General features: G+C 43.1%; 1 long non-coding RNA gene across 1 annotated transcript in view; it reads left to right on the top strand.

The window, feature by feature from the left end:
• LOC110309959 overlaps window positions 1-4,367 on the top strand; it is a 37,420-nt gene extending 33,053 nt beyond the window's left edge. The window contains exons 2-3 of the long non-coding RNA XR_002379779.2: window positions 3,248-3,339; window positions 4,150-4,367. This is a non-coding gene — a long non-coding RNA (uncharacterized LOC110309959). The remainder of the gene's footprint in view (window positions 1-3,247; window positions 3,340-4,149) is intronic.
• Window positions 4,368-8,241: the final 3,874 nt, after the last annotated feature.

Genomic DNA, 8,241 nt, shown 5'->3' with positions numbered 1-8,241 from the left:
ATATGTATCAAAAGATGGCCTAGTCGGCCATCACTGGAAAGAGAGGCCCATTGGACACACAAACTTTATATGCCCCAGTACAGGGGAACGCCAGGGGCCAAAAAAAAAAATGGGAATGGGTGGGTAGGGAAATGGGGGAGAGGGGGGAGGGTATGGGGGACTTTTGGGATAGCATTGGAAATGTAACTGAGGAAAATACGTAATAAAGTATATATATATATATATAAAAAAGAAAGTGCAGTGGGGAACCTGGGGCATGCTTTTCTTATACAGTTCCTAAGTGATGTAGAATTCTGGATTAGTCATGACTTTCAAGGCTTCTAGACATGGAGTTCAGTTTTTCAAAATAATGGGACCACATTATAGCTTCCCAGAGGTTTCTTCCCATTGCAAACCTGAAGTGCTGGGGACTATTTATGGATAGCATACATACATACATACATACACCATACAGCCTCGACCCAGGGCCTACCAGAGACTCAGGACACCCATGATCTCACTGCTACCGATGACAGGGTTCTAACCAGGAGAGAGTTTCTATCTGAGCTCAGATGATGGGAAAGCTATCCAACATGATACAGATAGAAACTTAACAGGTGAAGATTACCTGTGCTTCTAGAAACTATGAATGCCAATGAAAGCAAAGAAAGGCCAAGGAGCAGCTTCAGCCTGAGGTCCCCTGGAGCTATCCCTTCCACTGAGCAGCTTCTCCAAAAGGTTCCACTGTCTCCGTCCTCCCTGACTAGCTAGGAATGAAGGCAGTGACCCACAAGCCTTTGGGGAAGCTGTACTTAGAAGACATCAAAAGCCCTTAGGAGCTGAGGGTCAAGATGCCTTTTCATTCCGCAGTTTTAAAAAGTATTTGAGGTATAGGAGAGGTGTAGGAGAGAGGAAGCAGATACTCATATGGAGCAAGGCTCTAGAAGGAGAAGCATGTGACAGTCCTTTGCAGTAGTTCCGACTGCCTGTTTTGCATTACCCGCCCCCGCCTTCAATCTCAGAAGTTATGAATAATACCCATTGTCCTCATCCCTGTCTGTGATCCAGCTCCAGGATTTCTCTTGTTCCGTAGTGATACTCCCTTCCTTGGACATCAGTAGCACACTCCTGTCTACCACCACTGGACTCTGCTTCAAAGTTTATCTGGCTGCTTCCCAGAATCCCTTGTGTCTCCTCTCAAGGGTCACTGGCTGACTAAACTACGTAAAGAAAGGGCATCACAGACTCTGTCCTGGTGGACACACCCTTCCTTTCTGACTCAGTCTCTGCTCACTTTTAGCAGTTCTATGTTTTTCAGGATCTGCTCATTGAGCACAGAGCCTCCTTCATGGTATATAAACCCTTGACCACTGAGCCTTGCCTAGTAAAACAAAACAAAACAAACAAACAAACAAACACATAATTTCCTGGTTTTAAAATCACATTTACTGTGTTGGGGGGGGGGGAGCACACATGCCACAGAGCACGTGTGGAAGTCAGAATAACTTGAGGGAGCTAATTCTCTTTCCACCAGAGGGAAGTCTGGGGTGAAACTCAGGTCGTCATGTCTGGCAAAGCAAGATGGTCTGTCTATTTGTACTATATTGGTTTATTTTCCCATCATATGAGCTCAGATAAAAATCTCCCCCATGATTAGAATTCTGTCACTTGTGGCAGTGACATCACTTGTATAGTGGGTCTCAGGTATCATAAAGGCACTCTTGGGCAGTTGGGTTGCCTTGATGGCGGATGACCTGCTGAATTATTTCCCAGAACCCCATGATCTATGTTTAAGTATATCACAGTTGCTAGCTGCATGAAGTGCAGGAGACAATGTAACCAAGAGGGTAAAGCCATGTACTGAAGAAGATGGAGCAGCAGCTGGGAGGGGCTTTCTGTCCTTCTGATCCACTGCTGCCCCTCTCTTCCCTAGCCTTTCTATTCCACACAATAAATATTCAGGCTTCTGCCCACTTGACTTTGTCTTACAGCTGAAAACAGTAAGTTTACAAAGTGCCCCAACTCTATTCCTCGCCCAGCATGCACGGTTAAAGATGTCTGGGCCCCACTCCTTTTTGTGTGTGTGACATGTGTGGGAATGCTCATAATGGTTAGAAGAGGGCATTTGGATCCCAAGCTGGAGTTGTAGGGGGTTCTGAGCTGCTGAACCTGGGTGCTGAAAGATGAACTGGGGTCCTCTAAAAGAGTACCAAGTACTCCTAACTGCTGGCCTGTCTCTCAAGGCCCCATGATGTACCTTTTAGTGTAACTTATGCTATCATTCATTATCGCAAGTTTCAGTATTGTATATAATGAAATCCACCCAGTTGCCTTGGTAGGGTAGTGCCTGTCCTCATCAGATTGCTTCCATTCTCAGTACCTACAAATACACTCACTGCTGCTTCCTCTGACACAGTCTTGACAGTTTACATTTAGCTCCCAATCCATCTGTTATTTATTCTCACACAGGAAGGGAGAACATTTTTAGTTTTAGTTTTAGTCCTTGTGATAGCTACTGAGTTTTGAATGTTTTTTGCTCTCTCCAAAATCCATGTTGAAATTGATTCATCAAGTATTGGGAGGTGTAGCCTTGGGGCCACAGTGAGTCAAGAGGGCCTTGAGATGTGTGCATCTAAAACCACTAATGTTGCCAGNGAGATGGTTCCATGGCACTTGTTCTTGTAGAGGATCTTCGGTTAAGATTACAAGCCCCTACTTGGTAGCTCATGGCTACCAATATCTTCTTCTGATCTCTGAAGATACCTGTCACACATGTGATACACATACATGCAGGCAAATCACTCAGATATATGAAATAAAACGACATAAATCTAAAAATACGCCTTAAAGTCATATGGATTGTTCATCCCTTTTTGCTCTCACCCCTTGAACCACATGAGGGGTGGCATTCATCTTCCTGAAAGATGCAGCAATAAGGGACCATCTTGGAAACAGAAAGAGTAGCCCTCACTAGACACCATATCACACCTCCGCCATGGTCTCCTTTCCTCCAGAGCTGTGAGGAATAAAACTGACTAAGGTAATAATAATCACATCATGATCATTTTTCAATACTTGAAATAACATTATACACATATGTATCTCTATCAAACTATTTGCTCTTTTTGTACCGTTTAATACATTTAAGAGTCATTGTAAGTGTAAATTGTACACTTAAATATCTGAGTGTGTAACTCTATGTATACATTTTCCCTTGCTGTGACAAAATACCTGAGCAAAATACTGAAATGTTTATTTGTGATTTCAGAAGTTTCCATCCCGCATGATGTGAGAAGATGGCACAGCAGAGCAACCTCCTCCCCCATGGTAACCAAGATTTTGGGGGTTTGGAAGTAGCCAGTGAGCATCTGAACTTTCTTCCCCCTCTTTTATTCTACCTGGTTCTCCAGCAAAAATGGGGGTGGGTGTTCTTCCTCCATCATTTAGTTATCCCTGGTAAACCCTCATAGATGCAAACAAAGTGTGCCTTTCTTGTCTCTGGACAGCCACAGACAACTACTGAACTGTTCCAGCACCTTTGATAATAGTAGTGCCATTCCTCCTACTCATCCTAATTGTATGTGATCATTTCCATGAGCACTTTAAATTTTGTGGTCAAATTAGCATTTCTAAGACTCCATTTCCAAGTGGTGAACCATATGGAAACAAGAGATTTTTTTTCTTAAAAAAAGACATGTTGCTACACATAAAAGACATACATTGCTACACATGCCATGATGTGTAGCTATATAGGTTTAAGAATTTTGGTTTTGATTTGTTTTGTTTTGTTTCTTTTCTACCAAGGGGAAGAAAAGGATAAAAACTTCAGTGATGTTTAACAAATTTCTACTTTCAGTATCTTTTACCTTGTTTCAACACCTCAGACCATTCTCAATGATACTTGTAACAAATGTGATTAAAATGACCAAACAAATATCACAAGTAGATCTGATAGCTTCCCTTGTTTCCCTGGTACAGAGGGGAGGTAGGAAGGAAGACTCTGCCCTGCTCTCATCCCTCATCCCTGCAGGCTGGGCCTGACTTGGGAGAGTCTGTGGAATCTTCCAAGTGTGAACTTTTGGCTTCATGGTTTTCTATTTGTAGGGCACAGCACAAGCCAAACTAAAAAGTTATGTGCCTCAAATCATCCCCTCTTGTTTATTATAACAGGAATAGGACCCTTGGAGACACAGAAGAAATCACACAGAGTAAATAAAACCAACCCCAGTGTCTGTTCCGCCATGAAGTCTGAAGAAAACTTGGTTGTATCAGGAACTAAGAGTAGAAAATTCCTTAGGGGGAAAGGTGCCTAAGGAAATGGAGATGCATCCAAGGAAACACATTTGGAAAGTTTAAATGATTTTTTTCATTATGTCAACATAAATCAAGTGTTTCTATTTCTTTCATCCCTCCTCCTCATTGTCTTCTTCCTCTTCCTTTTCCTCTTCCTTCTTTCTTCTCTTCTTTCCTCCTCCTCCTTGTATAAATAGGGTATCTTTACATAGCTCTGGTTGGGATGGAACTTGTTATGTAGACCAGGCTAGACTCAACCTCAGAGGTCCACTAGCCTCTACTCTTGAGTGCTGGGGTTAAAAGGATCAACCAATATGCCTATGCCCCACTTTCTTCTTTCTACTGCACTCAAATGGAACCAACTAGAATATGAAACACATGGTGACCCTAAACTGACAAGGTGGTGACATTGTATTTTCACTAAGGATAGAGAGCCTCGAATCCAGTTGACAAACTCATCAACTCCCTCCCACACACACATTTCTTTTGAAGTAGGTTATAAATACATAGCCTAGGCTACCTTTAGGGTCCTAGGGTTGTAGCATGTATCACCAGGATAGACCCTTTGTCCATTTTTATCATTAATTTCTTCACTTCAACACATACACCATATTTATAAAGATAAGATAATTTAGGATAGGTAGTCCTTTAATTTTCCCTATAAGGAAATGGATCTTCTTGGGGAAGGGGCATTGGTCATCCAGCTCTGTGGAAGTAACCTGGGTGTGGCATGCAAATTCTCTTATTCTTAAAAACTCCCTTATCTTCAAAGTTGCAGCAATTCAAGAAGTTGGCAAGTGTTTTTAAAATTTACTTTTTTCTTCCAGTATCAAAAATTCTTCCTAGAAACAAACTGTTAGACACAGGCAAGTGTGGGTGCTCATCTGTAATCCACCACACTCTGAAAAACACTCAGAGGCTGAGGCAAAATATGATGAGTTCAAGGCCATCCTGGGCTATATAGCAATGTCCTTTATCTAGAATTTGATTAATTAAATAAAGTGAACCAAGAAAGTAATTGGACATAATTTACCCTGCTATGCTTTTCCTTTTCAACACAAGATGCAGTTCTTTCCAGGTATAGAAACTATTTTACTGAGCTGTTCTTAGGCAAGCTCTCCCCTCTAACTCACAAGATGGCTGCAGAGGTTCCACAACACATATCTTTTCTGTTTCTCTTGTACAAGGGACTTCACAGTGAGCCGTTTGTAGCGGAAACATGAGCCTTATGATACTGAGTTTCCTGTGTATCTGGAAATAGGAGGCACCCTGGAGATCAGTTGTGTTTTTCCCCCAGGGCCACTTCCAAAGCTTCCTGGTGTTTGGTTGCCACTGCTGTTGCTTGGTTACAGAACCTTGTTTCCTATCCAGCATTCTCCATCCTCCTTACAAGCATAAGCTTCAGGACTGAATTTTGGTTCATTCTCATCTTGGACTCTTTCCTCTCCAATATGATTATCTTGACATAAATATGTTCTACAATTTAGGCTGAGATGAGGAAAGTCAGCTGGAGCATTTTATGAAGCATCTCCCTGCACTTGGGTAGGAACACCTAAGAAGAGATAACGTCTTGGCTTAGAGTTGTTGTCTAGGGGCAAGGCCAGCAGCCATTGCTACTGTCTAGTGGGTAGAGGGGACATAGCTCAAGGACCAAGTACAAAAATCAAAGTTGGTGTGCTGCGGATGACCTCACAGATGGATGGAAGGAATCAAGGGCATTGATGACACCTCAGAGCCCCAGCATTAATCACTATGGAGCTACCTTCAGACTTCTTATAATGTGAGCCAATAAATTCTTGTCCATTAAATTCTTTTGTGTTATACTTTCTTACTAAAAGAAGAAGTGGGTTTTTTTGTTTGTTTGTTTGTTTGTTTGTTTGCTGCCGTGTGATATCCTGGCTTATGGTGTGAAGCCCCATTGGTTTATCTTTTACAGCGCATTCAACTGAAAGCGAATTCAGGATAGGTAGTCCTTATTCAGGATAGGTATCCTATTCAGGATAGATAGGTCCCCAGGATAGGGACCATTCTAACTGGTCCCTGAACACTCATCATGGGAATGTGGTGTGTGATTGGCTACAGCCTGGATGACCCAAATCACATTCTTCTACTACTTGGGTTGGCTTACCTTATCTGAGCCCGTGGGCTGGCCATGGAAGGTGAAGACTATTCGCTAAGCAATGAGAACACAGGTCCCATAAAATACTGAAGTAGAGACTGAAGCAAAAATACTGGATGTGCAATATTTTGTGCTTTTGAATAAATCCTTCTTCCAGGGTTTCAGACTGGGTACACAATGGGTGTACGTGTGTACTTGGTCTGATGGTCCAGCAAAGGCAACTCTGCCAATGCTTTAGACCAAGGACAGACATGTCAATGCCCCATGAAGCCTTTCCCTTGGGCCTTTGATCTCCAGCTTAGGGCTGTAAGCCATTTTGAGATCACCCCAAACACAAATGTGACCCATGGCAGGATGGATGAAGAGCTGGAAGAGCCCCCAGGTTATCTTTCAAGAGGCAGAGTCACTCCTCACGCCCTGGTGTTCTGGTCTTCATCTCATACACTTCTTGAAGTTCAGCTGTCTGTGGATCTCAAGATCAGTGTGGTATGTAGAAGAGGTGGGGCTCAGGTCCTCTTCTGTCTAGTGATTCCTGTCCTGTTGACTGGGATTCTGTTTGTCAAGAGAGTTTTGCAGTCAGCTTTTTAAGAGCAGAGGGGTTAGTTCATGAAACTCTGAGACAGGCACGCTTTCTGTAAACAAAGCAATTCCTGCCTCGTCCTTTCTGCACCAAAATGCGCATCAACATCTGAAGATTTAAAAAGTAAATACACAATTGGAAGAATTTCTGTCTTTCTGCATATGAACTTAAGTAACTTTATGGCAAGATAAATGAATCAGTATTAAGCTGCTTCTCTCCAAAGTCATTTTCTCTGTAGCTTCACAGACTAACATTTTACCTGGATATTATTTGCATGAACAAACACACTTGTTTTTGCTTACGAAAACTTCTTTATTGATTCAGATTGGTTTTCCGAGGGGAAGGAAACACTGAGAATCCTAAGAATCACTGCTGGGGAGTCGGGAAGATAACTCAGGGTCAACTCCTCAAGTCAACAAGGGCCCCATATCCCTTACTGATCAACTTTCTGTACGGACAGGATCACCCCAGTGGCATTTCCACCCAGAGAGCTTCCAGAACTGACCCCACAAGACACACCCTCCATCTGCCTGTCCCTCTAGTTTCCCCACGAGTCCTCTCTCTCCATGCTGTGCCCTTGTCTCTGCTGTGCTGCATCACTGGATTCTCCAAGTTTTCCTTGCAAAAAGTAAGCAGAAAAAGATACTGTCTGTGATAGCTCTCCTCACTATTCCCTTCAAATGCCTTCAAAAGCAAACAACACAAAACCCCACCAAACAAAACAAAACCCACCGATAGCTGCCCTCTAGAAAGATTAAAATCACCCATTCTTTCCCTCTACTTAAAGGAGACAGCCATGTTTGATGTAATTAAAAATGGGTATTTGTGCAGCTGTCCTGAGGTTCCTGCTCCATCAAAGGATTGACTTTGGACCTTGCTGCCAGAGGCCTTCCACACAAAACGGTCAAGCTCCTCATCTGAGCAGTGCCAGGCTTGGGTTTCATGGCAACTCAACCTTGATGTCATTTCTGCATCTGGGATGTCAGGACCTGTAGGGAACTAAGCAACCGGGGCTGAACCTTGGAGATACTTTGGTAGTCCATATATTTTGTTTGGAGATTTGCAAGGCCTTGAAAGCTATTTCAAGGTGTTTCTGAAAATGCCCTCAGGGAAATGAGAAGAGCCCACCACTGCCCTTTGTGAGATTGGTTGGAGCTCTGGGCATGCTAATGACTTGGTGAGGTTTTAACACTACAGACCCATGGGCCTTCACTGCCTTAAGCAGTCCTTTGCTGGCATCCTTCATGGAGGAAGGGGGCGGGGTATCTGG

Source organism: Mus caroli, chromosome 14 (assembly GCF_900094665.2).
Source record: "Mus caroli chromosome 14, CAROLI_EIJ_v1.1, whole genome shotgun sequence".
Classification (NCBI taxonomy): Eukaryota; Metazoa; Chordata; class Mammalia; order Rodentia; family Muridae; genus Mus; species Mus caroli.
Note: the sequence above shows the minus strand (reverse complement) of the source record. Positions and strands in the feature narration are given on the sequence as shown.